The 20,213-nt window shown below is 35.6% G+C and overlaps 1 protein-coding gene and 1 pseudogene across 3 annotated transcripts in view; both read right to left on the bottom strand.

Annotated features, from left to right (window-relative positions):
* The window catches only part of CSMD3 (CUB and Sushi multiple domains 3), a 1,625,828-nt gene that overhangs the window by 1,388,365 nt on the left and 217,250 nt on the right, over positions 1-20,213 (bottom strand). The window lies entirely within an intron of this gene.
* Positions 17,373-17,473, bottom strand: LOC118835031 (annotated as a pseudogene).

The raw sequence follows: 20,213 nt of genomic DNA, 5'->3' as shown, positions 1-20,213 counted from the left end.
CATGTCTATTAATTTAAACGTAATAGCAATAGTTTTTATATTGATTGGGCTCCCAGATATTAGAAATATATACATTTAGATTATATGATTAATTTCCAAAGATGAAAATTAATTTTCTTCTTATAATCAAAATTAAAGTGGTGATTTGCATCTTCACTGGCAAAGATAACACGCTTGGGGCATATTATTATTTAAGCTCCCTGAAAGTAAAGCCCTGTCATATTAATCATTACATCTCCTTGAGTGTTTAGTACAGTGCCTTGAACAAATTACTATTCTATAAATGTTTGCTGAATTAAATTGAATCAGAAAAAATGACCTTTGGAAAAATTAGAATCATAAAATAGATTTGAAAACAATTTTGGGAAAATTAAAAAAAACACAAACATCTAGGATGGGGAAACTCAACCAAAGTTGTAAATGATTTTGAAGTTTTATCTTTCAGTTGCTTAATATGTGGAACATTATTAATTATTCTGAGAAAATGCTTCATGTAAAAATAGCACGGAATATTGGAAAGAGCTTGGAGTCAGGAAGCTTTATTTGAACCTGACCTCAGGTATAGATCTTAATACATGAAAGAGCATGGGGAGGGGAAATCAGGACTATGACTTAGTACAAAAGTCTTTGGGAATTGCCCAAGACACAGAGAAGTCAAAAGGCTTGTCCAGGGTCCCACAGGCAGTACTGAGTGGGGATTTTAAATCCAGGTCTTCCTGATTCTAATCCCAGTACTCTAGCCAATCACTCACTGCATCACACTGCATCTGCCCCAAATGTAGGTATTTAAACAAGAGTAAGTCACTTAGAATCTCAGAGCCTCAGTTTCCTCATCTTTAAAATGAGAATATTAATAGTTTCAATATCTACTGAACAGGGTCATTGTGATAAAAACACAATATGCATACATACATACAAATACACACACATATACATATGAATGTTAACAAAGATAGGACTAATGTGATGATGATAATTATTTTGGCAGAATATGTTTATTGATGATAGAGGTCATAAACACATTGTAACTCTAGCTAGTGCTTGGCATATAGTAGGTACTTAATAAATTATTGCTAACTGATCAATTGCACATTATAGTATATCATAAACTAGAAATGTATCATTCTGCACTTCCATGGTAGCTTAGTGACATGATCTGAAAGGGGTAAGTGGATAAGTTCTATGTTCTTCATATATGTTCCCATATTGAGCATGGGGGAGCATGTTTTGATCAAGAATTTTTTTTGTTCAGGTAGTGGGAGATTTTTGAGGCAACAAATAGAGGATAGTGTCTGAGGATATATGTCTTCAAATAGAAAAGACCAGAGCTTGTAGCAGAAAAAGCTTAGGATTCCAACCAAATCCAAGGGGATTATGAGCAACTGAGGTTCAGGGTTCAGGAATCAAGGGTATGAAACCAGAAAATCAGTGAGTGAGTCAATGATTCAATCAACATGCATTCATTTAGCACTTACATCTGGTACTAAGCCTAGCACATAGTAGATGCTAAATGAAGAAAGCCTTTGCCTTCAATGAGCTTATATTCTATTAAAGGAGATGTGTGTGTGTGTGTGTGTGTGTGTGTGTGTGTGTGTGTGTGTGTGTGTGTATGAGTATGTAAGTAAATATAAGGGTGAGCCAATCTAGTAAATTGCCAAAGTGACTCTGTTCCCTTTAAAAGAAGTGATAAATTGTTCCATCCTGGTATTTTAACCAAGTGAAAACAATTAATCACTAGCTTGAGATTAAATATGAAAAATCCTTTTCCCATGGAACTTACACAGCTGATATCCCTATCAGGTCTTGTCTCTGAGCTACCATGGCAGTACAGACTAATACATTATCTGGTCTATGTTAAACTGTAATATAAAATTAATCAGCATTAATTTAGTAAGCAACTACTATGTGCCAGGCACAAAGCTAACAAAATGTGATAACCCTTGTCCTCAAGGATGAGGAAACTTGGTCATGCCTTAGGTGTTGTCTCTGAGATATCAAGCTATTTCACACCTGGAGTTATTCTAGGGATTAAATGAAGTGAAAATGAGAGACTGTTACTGTATAGTTGGAGAAAAAAGGGGAAGTTTGGGACCCAGTCTCAATTTCCTTCCTTTCCTTCCCCCCTTTTACCAGAATACAAACTCATGAAATTTGGAGATCTAGTGGACTTACCTTTTTTCATATGTGTCCCAGTGATATTCCTGCCTTGGGATCAAGGACACATTAGATGAAAATTCACAGCTCTCCAGAAAATTACAACAACCCTGAGGGAAATATCTTGGCAACCCTGACAAAAGTACTTCCTGAAGTTTTGAATTACCACTTATGCTCTCTAAACTATAGTTCACTTTCTTTTGGGGTCTAGAAGATTTTTAAGATATTTTTAAGATATTAAGATTTTTAAGAATACTTTAACCAGCTGCATCAAATGAGTCTAGAGTCTAGACTCTGTATATGTATACTAGTGGGACAGTGTGTTACAGATTTTTATGCAGAACTTCTCTACCAACTGTACCAACTATGCCACTTCAGTAAGTATCATTTTTAAAAGCTAATTGAGTAATCTGACTAATATTCAAATGATAATTATGATGGAAAGCATACTTATGGGGCTTGTGATCAAGAATGTGGTATGGGCATTAATAAGACACCCCCCAGCCCCTCAAGTCTATTTCTAGAGCCATCCTCTGGTGAGTTGAATGGAAGTTGGGATAGTAGCTTCGAAAGATAAACTACATATGCATATAAATAATGCACACTGAATAAATACCAGGTAATGATTATTAATTTTTTTAAAGGCACTAGCAGTTGAAAGGCAGGGATCTGAGAAAGTTTCATATAGAAACTGGAGCTTAAGCTAAGCCTTGAAGGAAGATATCAATTTTGATACTTGGAGGTGAAGAAGTAGTGTATTCCAGGAAAGGAAAATGGGCTATGTAAGGGCATAAAATGCAGATAGGGTGACACATGTCAGAAACAGTAAGAGAGCCAATTTTGCTAGAAATGTATAAGACGACTGGAAAGCTAGGTGGGGCTAGGTTGTAAAGGACTGACTCTAAAAGTCAAATGAGAGTTTGTGTTTGATCCTAAAGGTAATAGGGAAAAATTTGAATATACCTCTGTTATATTCAATGAGCACATACAATTTTTAAAGCCTAGTCCTACCCTCTAGTTCTTCCTGAATTCTCTTCAGCCATACTATCACTGCTGCCAAGCTCATTATTTTCTGTAACGCTTTGTGATAGCATATAGTGGGACCAATTGGCTTTTGACAAATGGCAGCACTAACTACACTAATTATTTTCCCATCTCCATTTATTCTAGATAAACATTTTAGGGAAAATAATCTTATCTTAAAAATTATGGAACTAAATTCCTTCATTAACACCTTTGCTTTCAGTTCATGGTCTTGTATTAGAAAGAGAGACAGTTCTGTTGATGCTAATTAATGTCCCTTTTATTTTCTTCTTCACCAAATTATATCCTCTGGTTTTCAGACTAAAGGGTTATCTAAAATCCATAACCTATAATAGATAAATTTATTTTATATATTATCAGTTCAACTGAACATTTAGTATCTTTTTAATTTAATAGCTAACTATATGGCATTGTAGATATATTGCTGGACTTAAAGTCAAAAATTACTGGATTTGGTCCAAATTGTGTATGTGACCTAAGCTGGGTCAATAAAATTTTTATTTCATTTTTCTCAATTGTAAAATGAAGATGGTAACAGGACCTACCACAGAGGGTTCTCATGAGAGTCAAATATGCTAATATATGTAAAGTGCTTTGCAATCTTTAGAAATTATATAAATACTAACTATATTTAATTAATTAAAAGGACTAGATTTTTAAGAATACTTCAGCCAGTTTCATCAAATGATAAAGTACATTTTTAAATTACCCAAGTTGAAGAAAATAGAGATAGCATGATGAAAATGTGGATTTCAAAGTAAAGCTACAATATCTGTTAATAATTACTTTACTCAAATGGCATGGGGGAGGAGATTATGGTGGGAAAAGTCTTGGGTTCATGAGTGAAAGCTTCTGAATTACGTAAGACAGGTAGTGAGTATTGAATGCATATTTGTTGAATTGAATCGAATTGGTGATAATAAGAGGAAAAAGAATGAACAACACATAACCACCAAACTCTAAAATACAATCTATAGTATTAAAAGCAGAGAAAGAAGTAGATAGCATGAAGAGTGTGATCAAAGCAAAAGAATAATCCAACATGTACTATAAGGAAGAAGTGATTGCTTTAAGTTTGTAGAAGAGGAAGAGGAGGGAACAAACATTTATTAAGCACTACAATGTACAAAGTACTGTAGTAAGTGCTTTACAAATATCTCATTTGATCCTTACAGCAACTTCAGGAGGAAAATGCTATTATTATCCCCATTTACAGTTGAGAAAACTGAGGCAGGCAGAGGTTAAGTCACTTGCTCAGGGTCAAATATTTAGTAAGTGTCTGAGGACAGATTTGAATTCAGGTCTTTCTGCCTCCAGGCCTAGCACTCTATCTTCTTTGGCACCTAGAGCAACAGGGAAGACTTCTTGATGATAGGTGAACTGACATTGAGGGAGAGAAGAGGAGGATTTGAATAGGCAGAGATAAAGTTGGACTATTCAGGCATCAATCCCATTAAAGGCTAATATTTCTTTAATCTGACTAAAAGATGTTAGGCGATCTAGGAAATATGAACTAATCTCCTGATGCAGAAGGAATGTCTTGTTGTGGAAATAAGACTGCTTTTGGACTTTGAACATCTAGGTTCAAATCCTGGACCTGCTCCTCATCCATGTGATGTCAGGCAAGTCTCTAAACCTTTCTGGGCCTTGATTTTCTTTACTGGAAAATGAGAGGTTTGGGGTTCTAAGGTCCAAACAATCCTTAAACTGATGTTTTTATGATAAATAGCTACTGAATATGATTAGATTGAATTCAGTATGCCAAATGTTTTTCAAGTGACCAATGTTATACAGGGAAATATGGTAGAGCATGTGTAGGGCAAGAAAGAAGGACTTTTATAGAATTCATAGGGATGAAAGAGTCCCCAGAAGACACCTAGCCTAATACAACAAACCTGAAAAGAATCCTTACCTCATTATTATATCCCCTAACAAATGGACATTTGGTCTTTCCTTGAAGACTTTTAAAGAGGGTGGACCCATATCCTTTCAGGGCTATTTATTCCATTTTTGGATAACTCTAATTACCAGAATATTGTTTGGTTTTTTTTCTACTTGTATATACTGATAATAACTCAAGTTCATCTATAACCTCCACCCTCAGAATCAGCTTCACTTTCCAACTTGCAAATATATTTATATATACATCTACATGTACACAAGAATATACATGTATTTATAAACACACATACATATATGTACACATACATATGTACACATGTATCTGTATTATAGATATATATGCATTTAAAAATCCCTTTTATAAACATATTTTGTTTTACATAGCCTAAACTTATTCCCATGTCCCTTTCCCCTCCCATTTTTAGAGAATCATTAATCATTTTCTCAAAAATTTAAAAAAATAGGAAGAGAAAAAAATCAGCAAAACTCATCACTATATTGAAAAAAAGTCTATGTTAAATTTATGGAAAAGTAATTGGCAAGGTTTCACAAACAGTTTTCTGAAGCAGAGACAAGGTCATTATTACACAATTAACTTAAATGTATAGAGAATACAAGAGATTATAGTGTTTATTGTTTGTTTATAAGCAATAACAACCAAAGGATTGATAGTAATCGATAGAGGAAAATTCAGCCTTAAAGAATACCCAAAAGAGAGTCTCCCAAGCATCATGGAATATGCAACTAGAGAGGAATTTTGTTCAGCGATCCTCTTAATGTCAATATCAAGCAAGACATAAAGTAAAACTACCTATTATTGTCACGGAAGATCCCCTGAAATAAAGAAACATTCTATATAAAGGGTAGAGTCCTTCTTCCTGTTGTTCCTCATTGTTGATGATATTGTGTCGTTTGGAATCTGCCTTAGAATACAAGGCATCCTCCAGAATATCCACAATTCAAGCAGAATTAGCCTAATAACCCATACATTAAAGTACACACATAAAAATGTCTTTTGTCCATAATATGCCATCCTGTTGAATGGACAGTCTGCTGTGTTACTCTGCATAGTTTAGACAAATATTGCTGATGAATATGGATCCAAAAGTTAACAAGAGGAAGAAAGGAAGTTGGATTGCAATTGGAAAATAATGCAGCACTTTCAATGACACCAAGCTGCTTTTGACACAAAATATATCTTTTTAAAAGAACCATATTATCCCAGTGGTATGAATGGACAACAATCACTAAACAACACAATCTCTAAGAAATTAAACTTAAAGGTGAACTAAGTGGCTACAGAGAGATACACAATGATCATATATACACTCGACGACACACAGTAATGAACTCTGTGAAACACAGAATCAGAAAAAATGGACAGTTCTAGTGCTGTATTTCTATACACAAAATGTGGAAAGAAACAGAAGACCTCCAAAAGATTATGGGAAGGAGGAAGGAAGAAATGAAATAAGCATTTATTAAGTACCTGTCGTGTGTAGTCCCTGTACTAAGTGGTTTACAGAAATTTTCTCATTTGATCCTCAAAAAAACCATGGAAGTAGGCACCATTATTACCTCCATTTTGCAGTTGAGAAAACTGACACAGACAGAAGGTAACTAAGGATTACACAGCTAAATATCTGAGGCCAAATTTGAACTCAGGTCTTTCTGATTCCAGACCTAATACTCTAAAAATTAGCACCAATTAGCTGCCTCTGTATAGTACTTATAGAAAGATATGAAACAAAGCGTGTAGTGAAATTTTGGATGGGTTGGTGTCTGCACCAGAGGAAGGTTTATTCACATCAGTGAGATCATAGATCCATTGAAATTCTGAAGTGTTGGCACTGTCATGTGCAAACCAAATTGGGAAAGTTGTATCTAGTTCTGGCATTCATATTTTTAAAAGGATGCTGACAGATTGGAGCATATCCAGTAGTAAGTCTCTAAAATGCTGAGAAGGGTATAAATCATGCCATATGAGAATTATTTGAAGGTACTAGGGATGCATATTTTACATAAGAATAGATGCTAGAGAGGATAGGTATTTTTCATTACATAGATCAATTAAGTTTGTACTTTTTGTTGTCTCAGTAAGGCAGAATTAGATGTAATGGGTGGAAGTTGCAGAAAGACATTTGGCTCAATATTTAATTTCCTGATGATTAGCCCTTTTCAAAAGTGGAATGGCAAAGCCTCAGTCTGCAGAACAGACCCAAACACTGGATGCAGTCAAATGGAGGCTGGAATTTGGGGGAATGACACAGAGGGTATTAATGTTTAGGTATGGATAAGAGATTGATTGTGGCTTCTCTGTACTTGAATTCTTCCTTCCTGGCTGCTTGCAACATTTTTCTTCTTTGATTGGGAAGTTCTGAATTATGGTTATTATTATATCCTGGGAGTTTTAATTTTGGGGTTTCTTTCAGAAAGTAAAGTATTATATTTCTATTTCTACTTTGCCCTTTGAGTTCTAAGAAATAAGGGCAGTTGCCTGTTACAATTTCTTGAAATATGATGTCTATCTAGGCTCTTTGTTGGTCATGTCTTTCTTTTGGTTTGGTAATTCTTAGATTTTTCTCTCTTCAAACTCTTTTATAGCAAAGTTATTTTTACTATGAGAAACCTTATATGTCTTCTATTTTTTCCAGTTTTGACCTGGTTTTTAATATATCTGCATGTCTTATTTAGTCATTAGTTTAGATTTGGTCAATTCTAATTTTCAATTCTAGTTTATTTTCCCTTTGAGTGAAGTTTTATACCTCTTTTTGAAAATTCTTGCTTCATTTTTCTAAGATTTTTGTTTGTATGTGTGCCTAAATGATGTTTTTTCTTTGAAGTTTTGCTTGTAGATATTTTGGCCATCATTCACTTCTGGATTTGTGTTTTGAGAACCCCTGACACCATAATCGATCTTTATGGTGGGATTTTGTTTTGTTTTGTTTATTTTTTCCCGTTCTTTTACTTTGCTTCCTGATTTTGGACTATATATTAGGACCAACCTCTGTACATGTCTAGGGTACTACATTTCAGTTAAGCTTTGGCCTTATTGGTTTCTGCTGCATTCTTGGTGTATTCCCTGTTGTGTTATTCCAGCATCTTATATACAGTCCAGGCTGGGGATCTGCAAGTTTTTAATGATTCCAAAGTCATGCCATCCAGGGCAAAGTTTGCTTAATGTTCTCTTTGTCTAAGCTCTGAAAAATTCCCAAGCTGGGTTTGGGTGTGAGCATCATGACACTGGACTTATCCTTTGTTGGAAGTTTCAACAGACTGCTACTGCACTCAGCCAGTATTAGCTCACTGGAAACTATGCAAGTTCAGAATAATGGGACTGCAGGCTCCTTTGGACTGGGATACCTTCCCTGTTTATTCCACTGTAGGCTTCAGGCTTGGCTGGAGTCTAGAAATGAATCCTCATCCTGATCCCAGAGTCAGAGCCACACGCTGTTTTTAGTTTCTGAATCTGTTCCTTGTTCAGTAAACAACCAAGGAGCTATAGTAACTCCTCATAGCAGAGCATCACCCCTAAGCACAGGTTCCTTTCTCAGTCTACCCCGGATCTGTGATTCAGAACCGTAACAATAGAGTTGCCAGGTAACACTTGTTCCCACAACCTGAACTATTTGGAGTCTCTCTGGGACCTTTTCTTACCTAGATTTACTGCCTTAATCCTTTTTCAGTTCCTTGGTATTAGAATGCTTTACACAACACACCCCTGACCAGACTATCTCCAGTATCCACAGACCTCTCCATCTGTTCCTCTTTTCCAAGATAAGCTGGAAAAATGAGTCACTGTATTTTTTTTCTTAGATTTCCTGAACAGGACTTTTCTTGATGAATTTCCTAGATCTTTGTGAAGAAAATGTGTTGGAAGTGCTGAACTATACTTCCTACTACTCTGCCATCTTAGGGATGGATTAAAGATTTATTTATTAATTTTAGATTCATTCATTCATTTTGTCATTTGTTTGCTTGTTTATTTCTTTATTTTAAAACTGGCTCACCCTATCTTGTCCCCAGGCTGGAAATGAAGTGGCCACTAACTGGACACAATTTATTGCTGATGGGCACATAAGCTTTCATTTGCTGTTTCCTACCTGGGCTGGTTTGCCTCTTCTTGGACATCTAGTGGCTCCTATTCACAGGATCTCACCATATTCATGCTGCAGTTAATGTGAACACCCAGCTTTAGTCCTTCTGCAGCTCAAAAATCTTGAGTTCAAATGATCACCAGTCTCAGTTTTCCCTAGTAGCAGGGATTATAGGAATGTGCCACTATAGCCTTCACAACTCTTAGATTCTGTGACTTTTAGAGTTGATTTCAAATCTGAAATTCTATGATTTTCTAGCTTCAAGTGGGGATGTAAACTCAATTAGATCTCATGGTGGAAGACTAAAGTCCTCCCTCCATTTAAAAGAAAAGTATAAGTAAAACCTATGATGAACTTTATATCAAGAAAACAAAAACAAAACAGGTAAAATCTACAAAGATGGTATCCTTTCTCAAATCTGTCTAGCTGTCCTTGGTATTGTAAGTTATAATGCATTCTGGCAGTAGTTTAAGATAAATATTAGAGAATGTCTAGAATGTAAAGTAGACAGCTAGACTGATAAATGAATATGGGTTTATTTAATTTTGGATGTTTCTCTGAAGGGAAACATCACAAAACCCTATTTATATAGTTAACTTTTACCAGGATCACAACTTTACAGAAGCTTAGGGTTGGAAGGAACCTTAAAGACAAAATAATTGAACCTATTCTAAAATAAGAATTTTCTCCATACTTCTGAGAAGTGGTGATTCATCTTCTGCTTGAAGAAATCTAAGAGATGAAACCTACTAAAGCAACTGAAGCAACTAATTCCTTTTAGATAGCTCTAATTGTTAAGAAGTTTTACTTTTTTCCCCTTTGCTTGGAGTAAGCCTAAATTTGTTTCTTTTCAACTTTCATGTATTAACATCACTGCAATAATAAGGGGGTTTACATCCAGAGAAAGAACTATGGAGTCGGAATGCAGAGTGAAATATACTCTTTTCTCTTTTGCTTTGTTTGCTTTCTCTTGGTTTCTCCCATTCATTATAATTCTTCTGTGCAGCATGACTAATGTGAAAATGTGTTTAATAGAAATGTATGTGTAGAGGTCATATCGGATTGCATGCGGTCTTGGGAAGGGAGGGGAACGGGAGGGGGGAGAAAATTTAAAACCTATGGAAATTAATGTTGAAAACTGAAAATAAATAAATTAAATATTAAAAAAATAATAAGGGAGTCTGAACCAGTTAAGAAGTATGTGAAAGGTTGGCATATGGAAGAAGGATTGAATTTTACTGCCTGTCATTAGAGGTCAGAATTGAGAGCAATGGGTAGAAGTTAAAAAAAAATATGTTCTGTATTCTCTCTTATTCACAATTTTGTAAGAAACGTCACTGGTAACCTTCAAAGAACCTCCCTGGGCAGTGGAGAGTTTTATCATTTTCTTAAGGCTAAACTGAATAAATGCCCTTAGACTGAAGGAAGGTTCTCATACTCACCCAATGGTAATTAGAGCATAGTGAAAGCCAGGAAAATGAAAAATGCAATAATCAAATATTTTAATTTCTTTATGATAACAATTAGATGGTGTACAAAAGTCAGTTTGTAACCAAAGGTACCTTGATGGGATTGCCATAACCCTAACAAAGGTAAACCAAATGTGAAAAATCTCTCCTGAAAAGGTGGCAGGTCCATGGGGTTGAGGATGAACTGAGGATGAAGGAGGTGATGCCAGTACCTCTGGCTTATAGCATATCTCTCAAACTTGTTGCAATGTTTAGAATGATTTATGTGTAGAAATATTCTTTGAGGACACCAATTTAATAATAAAATTATCTTGTGGAGTGTTTAAAAATACATGTTACTGCTTATAGAATAGCCTTCAAATATTTCCTAGTTATTTGATTTTTTTATTGAATGATGCTTATAAATGTATATGTATCACATGCACAGAAGTATCAATAATCTGCATTTTTTTTGTTTAATTGGTGTATATAACTTTCAGGCCCAGAGAATCCTGATGAATGAATTGATGAATAAATGAATGAATTCTGCATTTTGACCTATCTCTTCAGAGAAATGGCCTGATACAAAACTGAAAAATAATATTTTCTTTTTAAAGTTGTCTGCTTATAGTTGGTAAGAAAATTCCAAAGATAAAGGTGCTACTCGAGATCATCTCTCCCTGCCCCCACGATCGTTCATAACTTAAAATACATTTTTTTCTAAACATAAGAATTTTTTCCCTTTCACTCATTTTATTCTGTACTTTGAGACATTAACCTTTCTTGATATATTTCTTCTTTTGATTTATTATCTTGCTTCTTCACTTTAGATAATTTAGGAAATATAGTTACCTTTCTTTCTTCAGTTAACTTTTCCCCTTTTCTTCCTGCTATTTTTCATCTAGACATTGGTCACATTTTAATATTTCTTCTATTTTTAATCAATTTTTGTATTGTTTTTGAAAATTAATGAAAATTGCCTTTATTTTTTATTTTATTAACTTTTGGGCAAAGGCTAATAGGCTAAAATTAAGTCAATTTAGACATTTAGCAACTTAATGATTGCTTCCCCCCCCCCATGGAAAAGCATGTATTTTTCATGTTTACTTTCATAGTTAACTTTAACTATGTTAGCTTTCATAATTTCTTCTGAATTTCCCAATTTGGGGAGAGAAAATTAAATGATCCCACTTCACATTCCTTTTTCTTTCTCCAAACACCTATTCAGGATAGATGATAATGATAAAATTTAGATAAACAATTTTGAAGGCCTGAATAAAGTTTTACATTTAACTCTATTTCAAGCTTCTTGTCAACATCAAAACTAAATACATACAACAGTATATTTCAGTTAAACATTAGTCTTTTTAATTCAAGTATATACAAAGAAAACATGTCTACATCTCAAAATGCTCAAGATAACAATTCCAAGACAACTGCAAGAGTTGGAGGGAACCTGAGGATTGCCTAAAGCATGAATTGTACAAGGAGAAAAAACGTATCTTCTAGACATTGGCCAACTAATCCCCCATTTTAATTAGGACTTTAGGAATGATCACTCCCTCTCCCAAAGGCTGTGGCATGCCCCATCCAGTCTGATTCTTATCATATCATGGCATCATGATACATTTGATAGAGCAATAGCTTTGGAGTGAGAGGAAAGTATTTCAAATCCTGCCTCTATCACCACTTGTGTGATCTTGGACAAGACACTTAACATTTCTGGGTCTCAGTTTCCTCATCTGTAAAATGAGAAGATTAGACTAGATAACCTTAAATCCTTTTCATCTTTAGATGTATGATTCCATGATCTCTTCCAACTTGATATCTAGGATCCTTTGAACCTTATGTTTAAAGAAAGAAACAAAAATCTTTACTGAATTCCTATTTAAGAGAAGGGACTTTTTGCCCTTATTGCAAAAATGCAGGTCAATATTTTTCTGTGTTACTAAGTTAACTCTCTGAAATCTGACCAAAAATTCAAGGAGGATATTAATGATATTTGAAAGGACAAGTTCAAGTTAAACATGCTTATCTTTGGCCTCTGAAAGTCTTAGCTCTAGTTGTGACCTACATAAGGGTATTCAGCCTGTACTCTCCCAGAAGAGGTAATAGGAAATTGTTAAACTTGAGGGGTAGTGGTTAAAAGTATGGAGAACTATCTAAGTGAATTGCTTGTGTGTTAGTCAAATGTGATGACTTTCTTTAAGATGAAAAGGACATAATGTTTATGTGGAGCCAAAATCAGGCACAGCAGTTGATGGAAAACAAAGTTAACTGGAAAGTTATGAGTGAGCTGTCTATAAATGAAAGGCATTGGGTGAAGTTTATTGCACCACCCTGCAGTCCTCCAATCAGAGAGGAGAGGCAATTATGATACCTATGGAAGAATTAGGGCAGAGTTCCCTGAAACTTATCAAATCTGGCAATAAATGCTTTCTCATAATACTTTATAGGGAAACACACACACACACACACACACACACAAATAACTTTGAAGGACTTAAAGTTTAATCTATGTCCATATCTCAGACTTGAACTATATCAAAACTTAAACTTTTTCCTCTTGTGACCCCTTCAGTGCTTAGTAAACTGTAGATCTTGACCTGAAAAGGGTCTTGACCTATGAAGTCTTCTCCACCTAGAGAATTGTAGAAGCCATTATAAGCTGATTCTTGAAAAGGAAGAGTCTCTCTCTCTGTCTCTCTCTCTCTCTGTCTCTCTCTCTCTCTCTCTCTCTCTCTGTCTCTCTCTCTCTCTCTCTCTCTCTCTCTCTCTCTCTCTCTCTCTCCCTCTCTCTCTTAAATCTCTAACTATAAACTTGGTTATTGGAATTGACCTAACAAAATAGATTGAATAAAATAAAAATCTAGGAGGAAGAGGTTTTATACACTGGAATTTATAGCTTCCTCAAATCTGAAAGAAGTTTTATTTATGGAATAAAAGTTTTAAGCCCCATTTCTGTCCTTCAGTTCTACCCTAAAGATTAATTTGAAAGTTCCAAAGTGGAAAATGTTTTACAAAACCAAGGATAGTCATTAACTGCCTAAAGTACATTACATTCTTAATTGATTTTGTTTTTTTTAGTTTGTCTGTATACCCAAAGGCAATATGAAAGGTCTTTATAATTTTTTTTAAAGACTCATCATATCAGAAATTGAAAATGTCCAATAGGATACCCAACTGAGGAACTGAAGGGGGTCTTGTCCCCTTCATACAAAGCTACTTCTGAGATCGTAATCTGGAACAATAATAAGCAGATTCCTCTTTAGTGTGTACTCTTCAGGGGTAATGTTCAGGGGTAATGAACTCTGGAATGTGAACCAACAGAACTAAATCTATCATTACCTAGCTGGGTGATCACCGACAACTTAATTTACTGGAAATTGGGGATGGGGTAGTAAGACTAGCTGGACTTCTTCACATGGTGACTATGAAAACTGAATAAAGTATATTTGAAAGTATTTTGATAATTGGATATACTCTAATTAGTATCAGAATGCAGTAAAAATGTGAATTAAAATATAAAGTAAGCCATTTTATTAATGTATGCTCATGAGGTAAACAGTTATTAATATTATGCTCCCTATTTTCTTTCCACAAAGAAATCTGTACAAAATTTGCATTGTTTTAAAAACAGTTTATAATCTTCACAATTTTCAAGAAAGGCTGTTGCCTATACTAAAAATTTGCTTTTATTGATATTTAGCAAATTATTCTCAATTTCCAAATTACTTTTAGCATAGCACAAAAAATGAAATCCTCCTGGAGGAAACTCTAGTCTTTATATACTGAAGTGTCTAAACAATAGAACAACATTTTCAGAAAAGAAATTTGTTTGACATTTATTTCCATTTTCTCTAGTTTGATGTTGATATGGTAAATGAATTATTCATATTTTTATCTACTCATCTATGAAAGTACTTTTTTAAAATGGGGAGCCAATTGATTTTCTGTTTATAGTTGCAGACTATAAAAATGAAATAAATCAGCTCAAGAAGAAAATTATCCAAACAAATTCTAATGTTGCAGTTGCTAATATTTACAAGGAAGATCAAGAGAGGTCTCTAACGAGCTCAACTTTGAAAAGATCATATAGGTTATAAGGAAGTAAGGGCAGACAACTAACAATAAATACAAAAAGAATGGCATGGATCTGTAAGCATAGTGTTATGAAAGCTCAATCTCAGTATTAGTGGAGTCTTGTAAAAACAATGCTAATAATGCACATTTTGTATGAAAAATCAAAAAGAGGGAGATTGTCTATTTTCAGTGAACAAGGAGACTATAACAGGTGATGGATTTTAAAAAAATGTCCAACTCCTATCTTGCCTCTCTTGTCCCTAATAATCAAAATCAACCCCAAACTAGAGGGAAATGGGAAAAAAGAATTAAGAGAAATAAGCCCCAGCCCCCAAATAGAAAAGGAACATTAATCACTGGAAAAAATCTAAAATAACTAAAGGTGTGGTTTGTGTTCAAGTCAACACACAATATATCAGGACCATCACCTTCTTATTTCTGGACACTATGCTTCAATTAAAATATCATAGGTCTACCACATTTTTGACACATTTTAAGCTTCAATTTCACCAAATTCTATAGGTGTTTTAAAATAGGCACTGCAATCTACACATATCCCCATTCTATAGGATTATGACTGCCTTATTGAACCCAAGTGCCAACCTGTAAACATCTATTCCTACTAAAGCTCATCTTATTAGGTGGGAACTAAGGTTTCAGTCTTTTAAAAAAATCCCTTCCAATTTCAGTCATACAATTCATTTAGCTAATGTTTCAAGATTTCTACCATCTGCAATTTGATAGTTATACCATTTAACTTTCTCCTAAGTCATTAATAAACATATTGAATAGCTCAGGGTAGCCCTGGGGTATTCCACAGGAGACCACTCTCTAGGCTGACATAGGTACATTAATCAACACCCTCCCTAACTTCTCCATAGCCAATCTTTGGCCAAGTCTTGTTGATTCTGCCTCCATGACATCTCTTGCATCTGTTTTCTTCTCTCATCCATAGAGCAACCACCCTCGTTAGGAAAGTTATGTAGGGAGGCAGAGTCAGGAAGACCTGAGCTTGAATTTTGCCTCTCATTTTCTAGTTCTGTGATTCAGGGCAAATCACTTAGCCTTTCTCAGCCCAAGTTCCCTCATCTGAAAAATGGAGAAAATAATACCGCCTACCTTATAAGATTGTTTTGGGAATTAAAGGAAATAATGTGTAGAGTGCTTTGTAAACCTTAAGGCACTAGATAAATGACATCATCATCATCATCATCATCATCATCATGATGTATAATTCCTTACCAGAATGTTGCAAAAGTCTTCAAATTACTCTCACTACCCCTAGGGTCTCCTTTCTCCAACTCATCTTACAAAAGCTGCCAAATTGGTACTTGTAAATCACAGATCTATATTGTTGCTTTTCTCAAAAATCTCTGGTGCTTTCTGATTACCTCAAAATATGTGAAAAGTCCATCTATTTAGCATTTAGAGCCCTTCAATATTTGATTCCAACCTAGCTTCCCAGGCTTATTTTTACATTACTTTTCTTCCTTGATTTTGTTTTTATTTTAGGTTATAACACTCAGTTCCACAAGTTGTTGAGTTCCAAATTTTCCCCCTCCCTCTTCTTCAGCCTCCTTCACTCCATGATGGCATGTAATCCAATATAGGTTCTACATATACCTTCACATTAAACTTATTTCCACAATAGTCAAGTTGTAAAGAAGAATTATGACCAATGGAATGAATCACGAGAAAGAAGAGACAAAATCAGAGAGAGAAAGAGAGAGAGAGAGAGAGAGAGAGAGAGAGAGAGAGAGAGAGAGAGAGAGAGAGCACACAAATAGGTTTGCTTCAATCTGCATTCAGACTCCGTAATTCTTTCTCTGGAGGTGGATAGCTTTTTCCATCTTCTGTCTTTTGGAGTTGTCTTTGAACCTTGCATTGCAAGAAGAGCCAAGTCTATCAAAGTTAGTCATCACAGATACCATGTGTCTGTAATCACATCTAATGTTCTCCTGGTTCTGCTCCCCTCACTCAGCATAAAATCATATAAGTCTTACCAGGTTATTATGAAGTCTGCTCCTCATTTTTTATAGCACAATAGTGTTTCATTACCTTCATATACCACAACTTGTTTAGCCATTCCCCAATTGATGGGCATCTCCTTGATTTCCAATTCTTTGCCAGCACAAAAAGAGCTGCTATAAATATTTTTGTACATACAGGTCCATTTCCCACTTGTATGATCTCTTTGGGATAGTGACCTAGATGTGGTCTTGCTGGGTCAAAGGGTATGCTCATTTTTATAGCGTTTTGAGCATAGTTCAGATTTGCTCTCCAGAATGGCTGGATCCATTTACAACTTCACCAACAATGTAACAGTGTTCCAATTTTCCCACATTCTTTCCAGCATTTATCATTTTCCTGTTTTGTCAAATAAGCTAATCTGACAGGAGAGATGTGTTACCTAAGAGTTGTTTTGATTTGCATTTCTCTAATCAATAGTGATTTAGAGCATTTTTTTCATATGCCTAAAGATATCTTTAATTTCTTCCTCTGAAAACTGCTTGTTCATATCCTTTGACCATTTATCAATTGGGGAATGACATATTCATATAAATTTGACTCAGTTGCCTGTATATTTTAGAAATGAGGCCTGTGTCAGAGACGTTAGTTGTAAAAAATCTTCCCCAATTTTCTGAAAAATATGGAATGCTTCACAAATTTGCTTGTCATCTTTATGCAGGGGCCATGCTAGTCTTCTGTACTGTTCCAGTCTTAGTATATGTGCTGTCAAAGCAAGCATTACTTTTGTTCATATATACATTTCAGCATACTGGGTTAAGAGCAGTCCCCCGAATGTGACATTCTATTTCCTATCTCTTGTCCTTTGACCTAGTTGTAGTACAGTCCTCCAATTCCTTGCTTTTTAAACTTTGCCTTTTAGAATCCCTATATTCTGCCAAATTTCAATTCAGTTTCTATCTCCTACATGATTCCTTTCTTAAATACACCCTCCCAAAATTTCTTTGAATTTGCTTTCTACATGTTATATATCAAATAACAGTTTACATGTTATTCCTCCTCCACCCACCCACAACTGAATATCAATTCCTATGGTAGGGACAATTTGCATGTTTATTTGTTTATTTTTGTTTTTAGCCCCAGAACACGTACAGTGCTTGTTGAATTGATTGGATTGAATTTGGGCCTAGACTTTACAGTAAAGACATAGGTCAATCACCTTCTGAAGTTATTGTTAAACTATTAGAAAGGTAATTGTGATATGAAAAAGGAAATGTTATAATTCAAAATTTTGGACACTGAGCAATTATAGGTGAGGTCCTATTTCTTATTCCTGTGTGTAGCTGAGGTAGAATGTAGATGGAATAAATGGTGGCTAATGAACCAGAGAGACCAGGGAATTTTAAAGGTCATGAAGAACTATATTGAAGTTACCAAAAATTATGGCAAGGTTTAGGGTAAAGACAAAGATAATATGCTAAGTGTTTAATTCATTGAGAAAGGTGAATGGATTAATGTTAATCCTGTAGGTTAGTAAAAGGCAGTCATAGGGAATGGGATCAAGTCATTAATTAGTCAGTATGAATTTCAGAGGAGGAAAGGTCATTGAATAATGGTGGAAGAATAAAGAGCTGGAAGTCACAATGTGAAGAAAAGAGTTTGCCAATTCTAAGAATGAACCAGCACTGGAAAACCTGTTAAGGGATTTGTCATCAGGAGATGGCCAGACAGACAGAGTAAGAGGAGGAAGAATAGTTTGTTAAGGAAAGAAAGTTGATTCCCAAGATCACAGCAGAATTACGGGCTAAGGAAGGTAGGGTGTAAGGTGGGGGTAGGGAATCTGTGGCCTCAAGGCCACGTGTACCCCACTAGATCCTCAGGTGCTGCCCTTTGACTGAATCCAAACTTCAAAGAACAAATCCTCTCAATAAAAAAAAAAAATTGTTCTGTGAAACTTAGACTTAGTCAAAAAGCCCTACCCAAGGACCTAGAAGGCTGCATAGGGCCTCAAGGGCATGGGGTTCCCCACCCCTATTCTAAGGTGAGATAAAACTGACTCTGATAGGAATGAGAATACAGTGAAATATAGCAAAAGATTTTATCTAGACTGGTAGAGGGTCTGAAAGACAAGGCCTAGTTGGGTAAGAGGCTAAGTTGGAGGAGTTCCCTGGGGAGTACCAAGTAGGGAAAGATCATAAAACTAATTTGTGACAAGATTCTAAGTAGAATACTGTTTGATGAAATCTTGAAATAACTTTTCTCCCTAGGAAATCTTGAAGTATGATTACATTTGGAAAGGGTTAGTATTTGTGGCATGAGATAGGGCTTTACCTATTCCACCCACCAGGACAATAGCAGGAGAAGAGAAGATTTAAATAGGATGTGATCCTTGAGAAAAAGAACTGATGTCTGAATTCAAACTGAAGCATTCTTTCTCTTTCTTCCTTCTGTTAGAAATACGCTTGACACTGAAATTCAGGTATCAAGGTCAATTTATTATTATCGAGGAATCCAAAGGAAATGGTAAATGTTCCTGGCCAGGAGGATACTCCACCTTTCTTTAGGAAGGAGGAGTAGGGAATACAGGAGTGAGACCAACTGTTAGACTGACATAGATTGATGCACCATGAGCTCAGCACCTCCCTTCAGAGAACAAATTGGTCCACTCCCTTCTGGGTTACAATCTTCCCTATACACCCCCCACTTGCAACTCCTTGGTATGTTCCCCCACCGCCATATGTCCCATGTTCAAAAATGGCAAAAAAAACTCCTCCCTGTGGATATGTAAGGTAATATTCAATTAGCCAATTAAGCATGTGTGATAGCCATTTGACCCAGTGTTCTCTTCAATCCTGACTGTTATCTGGCTGATTTAGACCAGTTTTCCCAACATCCTGAATCTGTGTTTTCTGCAAAACCACCAACTTTATTCTGATTGGCTGGGGACCCTCACCCTGGTTAATTTTTACTCCTTTTTCTTCAGGCTGACTATGAATTATTCTGTAGAACTTAATTAACTCTTCTGCGGAAACCTAACTTTCCCTAAGTTTTACCAATCTTTCACACTTCCTTCCTCCCTCCCTCCCTTACTCCTTTCCTCCCTCCCTTCCTTCCTTCCTTCCTTCCTTCCTTCCTTCCTTTTTTCCTTTCTTCCTTCCTCCCTCCCTCCCTCCTTCCCTCCCTCCCTCCCTTCCTTCCTTTTTTCCTTTCATCCTTCTTTCCTTCCTTACATAAAATGATTAAAATGGAAATGTTTTACATGATTGGATATGTGTAACCTATATCGGATTGCTTACCGTCACAGGGAGGAGGATGAGAAGGGAGGGAGGCTTAGAATCTGGATCTCAAAACTTTAAAAAAATGTTAAAAATTGTTTTTAGGGGGCAGAGCCAAGATGGCAGCTGGGAAGCCGGGACTGGCTTAAGCTCTCCCCCAGGTCCCTCAAAACACCTGTAAAAAATGACTCTGAACAAATTCTAGAGCTGCAAAACCCAAGAAACAACAGAGGGAAGCAGGA

Source organism: Trichosurus vulpecula, chromosome 1 (genome assembly GCF_011100635.1).
Source record: "Trichosurus vulpecula isolate mTriVul1 chromosome 1, mTriVul1.pri, whole genome shotgun sequence".
Classification (NCBI taxonomy): Eukaryota; Metazoa; Chordata; class Mammalia; order Diprotodontia; family Phalangeridae; genus Trichosurus; species Trichosurus vulpecula.
This window is presented reverse-complemented; position numbering and strand designations above follow the sequence as displayed.